General features: G+C 38.8%; 1 protein-coding gene across 7 annotated transcripts in view; it reads right to left on the bottom strand.

Moving 5' to 3' along the window:
- The window catches only part of efemp1 (EGF containing fibulin extracellular matrix protein 1), a 53964-nt gene that overhangs the window by 33827 nt on the left and 5791 nt on the right, over nt 1–14346 (bottom strand). For 3 of the 7 annotated variants that reach the window (XM_077495057.1, XM_077495054.1, XM_077495061.1), the window contains exons 3-5: nt 8326–8413; nt 5408–5590; nt 3596–3743 (exon numbers count right to left, since the gene is read on the bottom strand). The gene's annotated coding sequence lies outside the window, so the exon portion shown is untranslated. Of the gene's footprint in view, nt 1–3595; nt 3744–5407; nt 5591–8325; nt 8414–11160; nt 11181–14346 lie in introns of those variants that run through there. The other 4 variants (XM_077495058.1, XM_077495055.1, XM_077495059.1 and 1 more) reach the window with 4 other exon arrangements.

Genomic DNA, 14346 nt, shown 5'->3' with positions numbered 1-14346 from the left:
GGTTGCGATAAAAAAACAAAAAAATGTTGCTCGGACGTTGACAAAAGGAAAATCTTAAGTTTATTAAACGGAACAGGCTGACAGTCCCGACTTTGTTAGGCACCAAATGAACAGAGTGGTTTTGACAGGCCTAACCTCTTAAGCTTTGGGTCCCACTGAGCTCGGCGCAGCTAGAGCTAAATGCCATCTGTCCCAAAATCTTCGGCACCCCTCTACACGCCGCCCCCGCCACCCCACACAGTCTCAAAACAGTTCTGCATAGTAGTAGTAGTAGTAGTAGTAGTAGTAGTAGCAGTTTTTATACTAGTGCTGGTCATAGAGTTCTAGTATTTGTAGTAATGGTAGAATTTGCAGTAGTACTGGTAGGATTAGTTGTAGTAGTAGTGCCAATTGTGGTAGTCGTAGCGGGGTTGGTGTTAGCCTAATAAGCAGTGGTCGTAGTAGCGGTCGTGGCAAATCAGTAGTCGTAGCGGTGGTAGAAATACGTAAAAAGTAGTAGTAGTAGATTGAATTTTTGTAATATTACTAAATGACTTGGAAAATTACGCTATTAGGCTAACGACGTGTAGTCCTAAATGCTATACTGTATTGTTTACCTAATAGTTATGTTATTATTCGTTGTTTTGTTTTTTTATTGGGGGGGTGGGGGATTTTGACGTTTTTAGCACTTTGGTATTTTTTACATTGTGAAGTTAAAAGTAACTTTGGCAATGACACCATTGGACTAACGATTTGCATCAACCTAGCTAAAATGTTTGTTAAAAGAGCTACTTAACTTATTTAGTCCATTATAGCAATAAAAAAAAAGTCAATATTTTGTCTATAATTCATTTGATACTTTCATGATTTGTCATGTACAATTAGCACCTTTAAAAACACATTTCGCAACTTTCTGTCGACTGAAAATGACATCACAAGGGCTCAGGGAACCAATCACAGCTCACCTGTTTTCTCGGTTTGGTCATGTGACGTTCACAAGCTGAGCTGTGATTGGTTACCTGAGCCCTTGTGATGTCATTTTCAGTCAGAAGGTTGCAAAATGTGTTTTTAAAAATGGTACTAATTGTACATGAAAAATATTGAATAACAAATTTATTGTAGGCAAAATAATGTTTGACTGCTAAAAATGGCTAAATAAGTAAAGCATCCCTTTAAAATAAATAAATAAATAAATAAATAAACTAAAATAAAAGGGCAGCGTGGCTACAAATGCCCATCATGAGGCCCAGAGGGTTCATCCAAGTACGCGCTCTCGTGTTCCTGTAACTCGTTACGGACGAGCTACTCACATCTATTGTCCGCTTCAGTTAGTCCCTCACTGCGACTCAACGGATATTTAGTGATTCAGTCTTGACCGAGTTCCTTTACGCTTTGCTGACCTCAGCGTGTACATGGGTCCGAACAATGGCGTAATGATATCATCCTATGAACTTTAGTATTGGGCTCCATTCAAAAGCGGGTGTCCATTCCGTTAGCTGTCAGCCGACGTTAAGAGCAATAAAATGACCCCGGTGCCCTGTAGGCAATGTGTGCTCTTTAGCACTTCATTAAGGCCCCAAGGACCTCCGCTGCACAAGCAATTGTCTTGGGCCCGGACAAAAAGACTGACGCATTGTATCAGCTGGAGGTAAATTTATCAAAGAAAGGCCGATACAATGGTGGGACCAGCCCAAATTATGAAACAGGTCTGGAAGGGGCCTCCTGCTGCGGAACCATATTGTACTGTTTGTTAACGTGCCAGGTTTGGACTTGAGGGATGAGATTCAGATGGAAAGCACATCAGAGCTCATGTGAGAATGCTTTAGACCAGTGGTGTCAAACTCATTTTCATCACGAGCCACAATGTAGTTATGGTTTCACTAAGAGTTCCGTTATGACCCTGAAAATCAAATACTTGTACTGTATAACCTCATTAGTAAGTTTACGCAATTGCCTTGCATTTTCATATACAGCTGGGGGGGAAGACTAAAAGTATCAGTTCCTCTGATTTTGAAAATTTATTGGTTTTGACTAAAACCGAGTAAAAGTGTTCATAAAAAATAAGACAGGCTTGATTCCTAAAACTAATCTTGAAAGCATTGAACATTAACACTGTGCTTAAACAAGAAAAATAAAATACTTTAATGATTCAATTAAAATATGTTGCAAGTAAATGTAAAATGATAATTGTGACGAAAAAATGTTTTAAGTTCTTAAATGCGCATGTATTGCAGTTAAGCAACGATTCTTTTGCATACCACTAGAGCAGTGGTGTCCAAACTACGGCCTGGGGGCCATTTGCGGCCCGCCGTCCATTTTTCAGTGGCCCGCGGCATATGATAAAAATGGCATTCGATTCGGTTCAAATAAAAACAAAACAAAAAGGTTTGGAGATGGTCAAAGTAAGAAGCGAGGGTATCAAAAAACAGGTGCCATTAAAGGTTATTTTAGTTAAAACTAATGAAAAACAAACTAAAATTCAAAAAACAACATTGTTACCAAAATAAAAACGAAAATGCTCTTTAAAAAACAAACTAACTGAAACTACATTATGTTTACAAAACTAACTATATTATAGCAAACGTGTCCTTCGTTTTAGTCGTGGTAATGAATTTAATGCATGAGCCTTTGGGGATGATTTTAAATGTGATTTTTAGATTTATTTTCAGAAGTGACGCCATCTAGCAGCAGCCAATAGAAAAACACCTTCAGATGACGTCGCTTCCATGGTGTGTTTTTTTTTTAATATTGCACACAAGTAATACACATTAAAAAAAAAATATATAATAATAATAATGCATAATAATAACCTAATACTGAAACTAAAACAAAATTAAAACTAAGCATTTTTTTAAAGAGCTAAACTAATAAAAACAGAATCACCCTGAAAACTAAAAAAATAAATGAAAAATTCCATAACTACAATAACCCTACTGCCATATTACAAATAAATTTGTTTATATACTGTAGCATTTTTCTAAATATGCAAAAGCACAAATAAATTATTTGTACAATTTTTAGGACTAAACAATTTCTCTTCATAACATTACGTGGCCCTTGCGTCCTTCTGATTTTCTGTATGTGGCCCTCAAATGAAAAGGTTTGGACACCCCTGCACTAGAGGGAGCCCACTAGACTAATAACGGAATAGAAAAGGGTACGCAAGGCAAAAAAAATAAAAAAATAAAAAAATAAAATAAAAAAAAAAAGTTCTCGTGCACACACTAAACAATATTCAGATAATATTGTACATGTATTTTAAGAATATTATGGAATAAGAATGACACAACTGACATCACGTGACCAAACCAAGAGCAAAGGTGAGCCATGACATTTCTTTTGTCAAGACTGTCAAAAACTGATTTTCCCCACTTTTTACAGATCTTTTTTTTTTTTTTCCACCAAATCCTATTGTAACTAAACTGTAGCAGCATGCTTGAAACATTTAGGTGTCACCATTTTCTGATGCTTTTAAATGTAATTTGTTACCAAATAAAACGCAGGGACAATTGCGTATCACATATGATGAATTGATTACACACTTAACTGCATATGATTTTCCTATAACTACAATTTGGTCTGCGACAAAAACGAGTTTGACAGCCGTGCTTTTTACCTAGTCAGCGTCACAACTTCCTTCCATGATGATCCCATGACGACAGCTCGCTATTTTATTTTCTTGTGTGATGTGCACTGGCTGAAAATAATTGGCATCTCCGTGAACTGATGTGACATTTGTATCGCTCCTGGATTTAAGAGTCCCGCTGCAGGAGTGAAAGGAGAGGGAAGAGGTGGAAAAAAAAAAAAAATGAATGGAGAAAGCGAGAGGAGGAACGCAGGCTAGAGTAGATGTGACAGAGGAAACAGTGCATGGGGTCATGTCATTCACAACACGCTTTTCACACAGGTATTGTAGGTGACTAGAAACAAAAAAAAAAAAAAAAAAATCAGTCCATATACTCCTCATTGCTACCCCCCCTCACTCAATATATCCCCACAAATGACCTTCCATCATGACCAAATGAGCTTAGTTGCTCATACCTTAAGATGCATTGTGGGTACTCTATAGGGGATCAATTCTACTCGACACATTCAAACAGCACTATAAAATGGACAACTCAACACAGCCACACTCAAGCAATTAAATGATGACTTTTGTCAAACTTAAAATGGATTATGAGCCAAAATAAAACAAACTAGGGGACTGCAATATTTGCAGACATGTAGAAGATGACTATCGTGGGCTTAAAAAGTTTACACACCCCTGTTCATAAGGTTTTTTTGTGTGTGACAAACCTGAGATAAAAAAGGTATTTTCCCCAACTACATTGGGAAGAAAAAAAAAAAATGAAATATCGCCAACTGAACACTTGACTCGCACTTAAAATGGTGCCGACGCCCATTTATCATAAGTTTGGTATACTTTGAACACAGCACCACCCACAGTTTGTATCCAACTATTTTACTGAGCAACTTGAAGTGAGCAAAAAGGTGTCAGGAAAAGCCTACTAGAACAGATGCACTTCATTTGAGGTTAAATCAGAGGCACTTCAAATGGTGGGAAGAAGTGCGCTTACACTTAATAAGGACTACGTAATTCATGCATCTTGAACACATCTCCAATTAAGAGGGTGTGCACACTTGTGCAACCACATTTTCTGCTTATTTTTAACATCCCCTATCAAAAACATCACTTTTTTCAAAAGGTTTTTGCCAAAGATTTATCATGGTCTTATTCTTGTGCTGTAAAATCATAAAATACTGGCATTTTAACAGCAGTGTATTTTTATATCCACCATGTTACATTATAGAGCTTGGACGGCATGTTAGTTGTGCACACTGTCCTTTCAATATTTACATCCGATCTCAGTAATTGGGATCATAATAACACCCACCCACCCCCCACCACCACCACCACAACAATCTTTTATCACCCTTGCGGATGGCTACAGTTATAATGTCACACAAGCTACTCAGATAATTTTCTAACGTTTAAAATGTGAATTTATGTCTCATCATGCAAATGAGGTGGGCCAGGGCCTTCGATTTAGGCCCCAAGACGCTGTGTTTAAAAAAGGCCCCGTGGTCATTTACAAGGTAACTCTTTTTACACTATAGCACATGCGTGCACTTTTTTTTTATTTTTTATTTTTATTAAATATATACATGGCCTTTAGTTTCAGGGATCAAACTGACAACAAGTATTCTTTATAGCAACTAATTGTACATTACATCTACTGTAGGGTTGCAAAATGGTTAGGACATTCCCAGACCTAGACAGTTTTCTCAAAAGTCAATTAAAAATCCAGATACGGTGATTCGGGAGTGAGGAAATGAGTGAATGATTCCGACAACAATTTGTATACAGTGGAATATATAATTCATTTAGTGAAATGCATGTCCATGAAAATTTCCAACTGAAACTTACAAGCCCAATTCCATTGCAATCAAATGTCCAGCAACGCGGCTTTCTGATTTACTGCTTCTGCGTCCAAGCACGGGAGCACGTGGTTGACCGCAGGCTAAAAAGGAATCCCCCGGCGTCATCCAAGGGCAGGCAGCGGCTACCATTAGCGGTTTTTCATATACAAACCCCCGAACGGCAAGCAGTCTGTTGGCAAAAAGTCCAACATTAAATTAGTGCCGTTTCACAGGATCACTCAATGGGCGTTTTATTGGGTACAGGCAGTTAACGCACGACCTTTACAAAGAGCATTTGTGCACATTACTACAGCCTGGCACCATTAGAGGACAAGGCCATGTGGGCACGTGTGATATGACGATTGTCCAGGACGGTAAAATTTGCATTCATAGATTGAGATATAAAAAGTAGCGTTACAAATTACAGGGAAGTTTCAAAGTTGGAGACTTTCCATGGAAATTAAGAGTAATTTATAATAAGGAATAATTTAGGAATGTACAAAATATTAAATGTGTGTTTGTGGTTTTGGAATGGGATTAATTTTTATTTAATGGATTGGGTTAAGGGATTAATATATTTAACTCATCCTTCATGTTTTTCTTCTTGAATGAAAGAATTGATTGTTCCATAAAAGAAGATGCTTCTTTGAATACGAGAGCTTTCATTGAATTAAAGAGATACTTCACTTATTTAGCCCATTTTAGCAATAAAAAGTAAATATTTTGTCTATAAATCAATACTTTCATTATTTTTATTTTTGGCAAAATATTAATTTTGACTGCCAAAAATGGCTAAATAGGTAAAGTATCCCTTTAATCCCTGTTCATTTCTACAGAAACATTCCAATTTCAAAGAGTTAAAAAAATAAAATAAAATAAATAAATTTTAAAAAAATCCCCAATTTAACATCCCATGAAAATTTGCTAGAAACGTCTTACTGTAAAGTTATACTTCTTTACAAAGCATAAAATTATTGTGTTGATGGAAAGTATCTACAATAGTAGTTCTGTACATTCTACACAACTTTTAAGTCTTGCAGACCACTAGCAGTCATGGAATCCTCACTTCTCAACTGCTGATTGGTCAATTTGGATAAATAAACAGACTGAGGTGGGGATTGGCCAACACTAAATCGATTTGTGAAAAAATACAAAATTGACCAAATGTGGACATGGGAGGTTTTCGTCCGGCAGTGACAATGTGACTTGCTTAATACGGACTGACAAATGACTGATTAGACTGTTGAGTCTGTTTGTGCTTGAGTGGGTATTTCCATCTTGATTAAAATCAGACAAGACCATTAATTAATTTGCATTTTCTCTAACTTCTTGTATTCTATCTACCTTCTTAAATAACTAGCATTAGAGCTAAAACGAATAAAACATAAAAAAAAAAAATACTACTTTCTTGTGATAAGTTACTTACACGTGAACCTCTCAGCTGATCAAACTGGGAAGACCTTGCGCGTGTGATTGATCACAGATTCGTTAACATAGCACCTGCCGTTTGTCACACACCCTCTACTCGCCCGAGCTGGCGACATTCGCGCGCCGCCATCACTCCAGCTTTTTCTTATCCAAGGTCTTGACGTGCACTTCTCAAAACCCAGATGGGCTGTACCCACAGCCAGGATATACTAATGTAAGTTAAAGTGAAAATTTAGGGGGAAAAAAAAAAATCCTTCCACCAACATTCCAAAAACAAGAAAATAAATAAATAAATAATTCATAAAAGTGTGCATACAAACGTGCCCTGCTATATTGTCTGGCGATCATTGCAGGGTGGACCCCGCCCCCCAAAGTCAGCTAGGATAGGCTCCAGTTCACTCGTGATGCTAATGATATGTGCTAAAATTTAAGAAGGACGAATGGGAACTAGATTTTGTATTACGTTTGTAAAGAAAATGTTTAAAAAAAGGAGCTCATTACACAAGGGGTTTTTAACCTACAGGCCGTGAGCCACATACGGCCCCACAAGAGTGTTTCATCTGGGCCGTCGTGTGGTTCTAAACAAATAAAACTAGAGGAATTGTTCAAATTAAAAAATAAATAAAAAATATAAAATCTATAAAATAAAATAAATTTTATTAAAAAAAAAAAAAAAAAAAAAGTCAACAGTTCTGAATAAACACTAAAATGTGGCCTGATCAGAGAAAGCTTCTCCTGTATTATGTATAGGTTATGCACCAATCAAATAAATGATTTTAGAAAAAAATAAAAAAAATAGTGTAGAATGAGTAGTCATTTCATATCACTAATCTTTTACGGCTTTTATAGTTGGAAGGGTAAAGACTATAATTCTATTATCTACCGCCAACTTGAACTCAATCTTAAATTGTCTGTCACATTAGTTAACCGTGCCGCCATCTACACTCTGCATTATATAAACAAAAAGGAGTTCATTTAAAACTCAATGTCAATATTTGAAGAAACAATAACATTTTCAAAGCAAAGTTTATCATTTGTTTCGATCATTCTGTTGAGAATCCAAAAATTGCACTCTGACAATAGAAGTGCACATAAGGTGGGAAACGGAACTTTTCACCGGGACATTAAATATGTAGACCTTTTTCTAGTATTTTATTAAATGATACAAGAATAAGCAATTGTATCATTTTTTGACAGAAGCATATTTTTCCATTAATTCACCAAAATAAGCGTTAATACAGCAAGACTTACAATGCCATGTTTAAAAAAACAACAACAAAAGAATAAAAAAAAAAAAAAATGCCTATTTACTTGTCAAGTTTGATTTCACCTCACCAGGAAGGACTGTGCACGCAATGTTCTTATTTTTTGATTGACGGTCTCTTTCTGTGCGTGTGCTGACCACTCAACGCAAGTACCTCCCACCCCCCACACTTAAACGCATGTGGATAGTGGCCATTTGATAGCATGTGGTCTACATTCAGTGATGAAACGTACCTTTTCATAATGACGCTCACTCCATTTGTGGGTAGCGGCCTCAACCTCGCGGCCTTCCATCTTGGCTCCTCACCAAACATGGCAGACACTGTTGAAAACAAAAACATCGTTAAAAATCATCAAGATGGAACACTTGTATTTTCAGTCCCCTTTAAGTTTCCACAGTTTTGTTTCGTGTCATCAAATGCAAGACATTGCATCCACAGTCTGGCTTTCGGCCACCTCGGCACTAGAAGCCCAGCGTAATGCTGACATCAAGTTAATGTCGGCCAAGTGGGGGGGGGGGACCTCGGAAGATGCTGAAATAGAAGCACAGCACCAGTTTTGGGGTACAAAAGATGGGATATGCTTATCTGCAGTGAGGTCTGCAGTATCAAGGATATCCAAAGTTTTCCCACATACAGAAAAACAGAAGATTGGGTCAGGCGTGGTGTGTTTAGGAGTCACGCTAAAACCATTTCATTGTACTGCAAGTCCACACAGCTAAGAAGTTTTAAAAAAAAAACAAAAAAAACAACAAAAAAAAACCCGCTGAAATCTCAAGTTGGTTTCATCGGCAGCGACTGCAATCATTCATTCGCTCATTTTCCTGCTGCCTAATCACTATTTTTAGTGTGCTTTTTAGGAAACTATCAAGGTCCACTATGTAAAAATTCAGAATATTCCTTTTAACCTTTTTCTGTTAACCTTTTGATATAGGCCATGTTTCATTTCATTTTCGCATTAATATGCGGCTGGCCAATACGGTCGAAAAAAAGAAGAAGAAAAAAAAAAAATGACAGTGGGGTTGCAAATAGCTCCGAGGCTGGACTTTAGACACCCCTGATCGAGATAAATACTTTTTGGATAAAGTATCTACAGTATATAGTGATCAATCTATCGAAATTAATGTAGCTTTGACCACTCTGTGTGTCATATTATTAATACAAGTGTATACAGTATGAATATTTGCTGCTGAGACAATTTACATCAACTTTCTATGGTATCTATCAATCTATGGTTTGTGAAAGCATTGCACCGATGAAGCATTTGTAAAAAAAAAAGAAAAAAAAAGAAAAAAAGAAAACCCAAACTATATACTTTTTTTTTTTTTTTTTTTAAGCAAAAAACTACGGCGTTTTTTTTGTCTTTTTCCAGGGTTCCCTCTCGTTGCCGCATGGCGCTAAAAAAGGTGTGGCTTGTAGCATCTGCAAAAACAAACTTCAACCTCCATGTTGGGTTCCATATTTGCACTTTTGGATCATCTTGACGTCAGACGAAGGAAAACAACCAAAGTAGTATCAACCAAGATGGACCCAAACAACCGACCCTTTTTTTTTTTTTTTTTTTTTTTTTTTTTTGTCGTCCATATGTCCGATTGTATCAGCTCTTTAGTGCTTAGCAACACATGCTAAATGAGCAAAAGGGGCATCGATAAGAGCAGCGGGCCTACTGATTGATGATGCAAACCTTCTCGCTACAGCCTTGTTGGTGACCCCTGACTCCTGCTGCCTTCGGGCGTTAAACTTATTACACCTTTGACCTTGCGTGACCTCTGCTGTAAAAAACAAAAACAAACAAAAACACACACAAAAAAAGCGCAAGATTGAAGGATGACCGTCACTCCGGCCAGAGTGTGTCCGCAGGGGCTGACCATCCAAGACCCAAGAGGGATGTGACCCCGTTGCTGCCACACGCTCTTTGGATAATACTATTAGCAGGTCAATACAGGCTCGTGTGTGATTTTGGGTGGGTGGGGTTAGGGGATTTTTTTTTTTTTTTTTTTTTTTTTTTTTTTAGGACGAGCAGAAGAAAGGGAGATGTGATTGGGTGTGGATATGGAAATTAAAGAAAGTATGTATTCATTTCCGATTGCACTTCTCGATGGATACTTTATCTTGGGTAAATGGGTAGAATCAAACTATGTTTTAGCTTCTTCCTACTCCTGATCCAGTATTACCCCCCCCCCCCATGAGGATTCCAAACAACACCAGGACTGAGACAGTACTATGAATAACGTTACAGTGCAAAAATATGGAAGAAACGGAACAATTAGCCCAGTTGAGCGACATGTAGAAATTCATAACTAAGAGTTTAAAAGATTACAACAAAAACTACAAATACTGAATTGGCTAGCATGCAGAATTCTCCATGGGAGACACGTGGAGACCAATTTGTAATCCGAAGGGTGTACTGGGTGCTTGCCAATACGGCACATTAGAGGCAAGCCACTGCGTTTCCTGACCCCCTCAATGGATTTCAACATTCTGTATAACAAGCTACCGAAAACTATGACAATTAAAGACAATAATGAGAAATGTTGCTTGCTCATTTTCATATTCGCCAACATCACCAAAAATGCCAAATATCCCTCAGTAACCACAAAATATATAAATAAACATTTATAGATTATGTACATGAGTCACATTCGACCAAAGTGCCTTGAAAATGTGACGTTCTTACACCATATTAAGTGTATTAACAAAAACAATTTATTGCGCATTAATGGCATTTCTTTGACACTATTTACTGGCCAGATCAGATGCTCCTGTGAGCTGCATGTGGCCCCCCGAGCCTTAAGTTGACCACCCATGTTCTGTATAACAGGTTTTAAAAAAATTATTAAATAAATAAAAATAAATAACTAATCCAATACGCCAAGCAGATGTAGACTACAAGAAAGTGTACAAGCATGGAGGGAACCCTGCACATACACACGCCAAGACCGCATGCACGCTGACGGATTAGGCCAACACGAGGAAATCCCCAACAACGCAAGAGAGGGGGAAAAAAAAAACAAAAAAACTTTACGGTTAGAAGAAAGTCTACAAGAGGAAAAAAGGTAGAAAATAGTACCGTCATGAAGCATCCATGAGGAGGAAGAGGAAGAGGAGACGGAGGGGTGGGACACCTGCAGACGCTGGCGTGCGTGTTCTCTCTCTCTCTCTCCTCAGCCGCTGCTCCCCTCATGGAGCAGAGTGCATGTATGAGCCAGAAAAGAAGTGAGTGTGTGTATGTATGTGTGTCAATGGAGGCTGAGAGGAGGTGGGATCCGACCCCTCCTCTCTTCCTTCTTCTTGGGACTGCCTCCTCGACGGGATGGAGGGGTAGGTGGGGCCACTGCAATAAAGCAACACACACATACAACATTTTGCTATGCTCCTTCATTTTCACATTCTTTCCCGCCTTGTGCTTCCCTCTCCCTCCTCTTGACTGTACGCTCATATTAACATGCTCCCGTTAATCCCAGTTGGGGGGGCATATGCTGTTTATGGCTGGTGGTGGTCCACAACCTGCCCCACTCCGGCATTTCCCATCGCGATTGAGCGGGACGGTGAAAAGCGACGGTTGTGTCTGCTCGAAAACAGAAAGGGAGATAAAGAATGAAGGAGCAGAAGAGCAGTGTCAGGATGAACAGCAGCAAAAGGCTTTTAGTTCTTCCTCTAGGGTCTCACGTGAAACACATAGTGCCCACATCATCGCCCCTCCACATCGCCTGTCCCGACATAAATCATTCCCATATTCCACGGCTACTCGTTACATTCAAAGTATTGATTTTTTTCCCTCCCCTACCGCAGCACTGATTGCAAGGAAACCCTTTCACAACGGTCACAAACAGGAAGTGGGGAAGCAAAAAAAAAAATCACAGGGTGGCGGGGAGGGGGGTCCGATGGACAAAAATGGCGGACTAGCAAGATGAGGTTTAGTGCCTTTCTGCACAACATAGTTTTTATTCTTTAGCCAGCTAGTAAACAAACCCATCCATCCAAAAGAGGTGGAGTGATTTCAGAGTGCCAACAGCACTAGACAAGTGTGAAACACATCAATGCTTCCAAATATGGGCAAGCTTGCACCAGTGCCGTTTCTGCCATGCACACTGCTCCTTGGTGATCACCAAGAAAACTAAGTGCAGTGTGAAAAGGCCTTAACAACTAACTACTTTGGAGCCTTTCCAACATGCTGTGTCTTGCTGGCATGGAGACAAGTCCCACTACACACACGATGACCAAACCAAAGTAAAGTAAAGTAACAGTTACCGGGTCACAAATGGGAAGTAGTGAAACTGATCAGATCAGAGGCAAGCTATTCAAAGCCAATGGCATAATATTGTCAACACCCTGAAATTGAGTATGGTGACCAAGACCAGATTTGTGAGATTCCATAAAGAGAAAATGCATGTCATATTGAACATTTTTCAGAATGAAGCCTATTTCAGTGCATTTTCCTCTGTCATAGTTACTCAGGTATTGATATTTTAAATTATGTCCAAAAAAATAAAAAATAAATGGGTAAGACCTTATACATTTCCACAGAGCTGCACACACCAAACAAAAAAGGGTGGCCGCAGTCCGAAGATTGAAAGTGACCATCAGGAGGAGCAACCGCTGCCGTTTCCATGACAGCACAGCTGAGGACACTTTGCCCTCTGACCTTACGGACCGCCGCGTGTGCTCTCAAGCGCTGACCAAAATCAGGGGTCAATTAAAGCCAAGGTCGGCAGGGGTCAAATGTTAATGACCTCCCCTCACTCCGGTTACGCAACCAAATGGTATCAAAGTGCACCGAGGAGCATCATTCATCCTAATCAGAGCGCTGCACCTTGCGCAAATAAGGCGCCATAGTCCCTCCGCGTGACATATGCAAGATGCATGGGGGATAAATGTACACATTTACATTAATGAAACGTGAAGGTCACTCAAATGTAGGATACAGAACCCTCCCTATATCTTGTTCATTGTGTCCCAGCTATACACCGCGTGTAGATTTTGAAGCGATGCAAGTCCGAATGTGCTGTTCATCGCCTTCAATGTAGTATCATGTGTGACCAGAAGAAGAAGAGGCAGAGAAGGCCCCTAATGGAACTCCAGTAATAGTAGTTATTTGCACATGGTAGAGCGAATATATGCCAGAGTAATATTGTATGCGCTGTATATGTTGATGCTCCAAGTTTGTTAAAACTAACAGTTGCTTGAAGGTACAAAACAGTCAAAAATAGCTATGCTAATTTCCATTAGCCCATGTATCGTATTTCAAAGTGTTAGCATCAAGCTAGCTTAACTCTCAAAATTAAGATTTTTCTGGTTAAATATACAAAGACTAATTCTCTGTTGAATGTTCTTGCTTTTTGAAGTTTATAAATAACATCTTTCAGTGAATGCACGTCTGAAACTTGCCGGCTTTAGAACCTCCAACAAGGTTAAGACAGACTTTCATAAGATGAAATGTAGTTTGTATGAACACGTTTGGCGGTTGAATGTACAATGTTTAATTCCCTTTTATTTCACGTCTGTTCCGCAATAAACTTCAACTTGGGTTGACAACTGAGCATAATAGAACAGCAAAAAAAAGGCAGAGAAGGGCTCCAACTAAAATTGAGTAGTGGTCCTTATTTGCATAGAGCAGATGCATTTAAATTTCACAAGTTTTTTTTTTTTTTTTTTTTTTTTTTTTTTTAAAGAATGTTCAGGCTGTTTTTGTTTTAACTGAGATGTGACAGTAAAAACTTTTGCTTTGCCACCGATAACACGGAGCAGAGATTTAGTTAGTTTTATTGGTTTAAAAAAAAAAAAAAAAAAAAAAAGTTATATGTATGGCCGTAGCAGTTCAGTATACAGTAATAACCTTCAGGTTGGGATCTGAACACTCGATCCGGCGTCCGAACCATGCCAAAAAGTTGATTGCTGTGACCGACTGTCGACCAGTACAGTTTCTACCACCTCGCACTAAAAGTCTGCTCCAGCTCAGCTGTGACACTAATGAAGACGAGTGCTATAGAAAACTGTAAGGATGGCAGTTGATTTCTATTTGGACGTGTTAATTCCGACCACCTTGACTGAAGCTGCAGTTCCAGCCGAAGGGAAAAATAGCTTCCATCGTAGGATGCTAACACCACCACCATACTTCACTGTGGTATGGTGCTCTTATGGTGACGTAGCTCGATATTTTAGATGAGATGAAAAACAAAGTAAATCATCAGGCGCCCCAAAAGCATGTGGGACAATGCGTTTTGGTCTGATGATCAAAAGGTTGAACTTTTTGGAC

This window comes from Festucalex cinctus, chromosome 14 (genome assembly GCF_051991245.1).
Source record: "Festucalex cinctus isolate MCC-2025b chromosome 14, RoL_Fcin_1.0, whole genome shotgun sequence".
Classification (NCBI taxonomy): Eukaryota; Metazoa; Chordata; class Actinopteri; order Syngnathiformes; family Syngnathidae; genus Festucalex; species Festucalex cinctus.
This window is presented reverse-complemented; position numbering and strand designations above follow the sequence as displayed.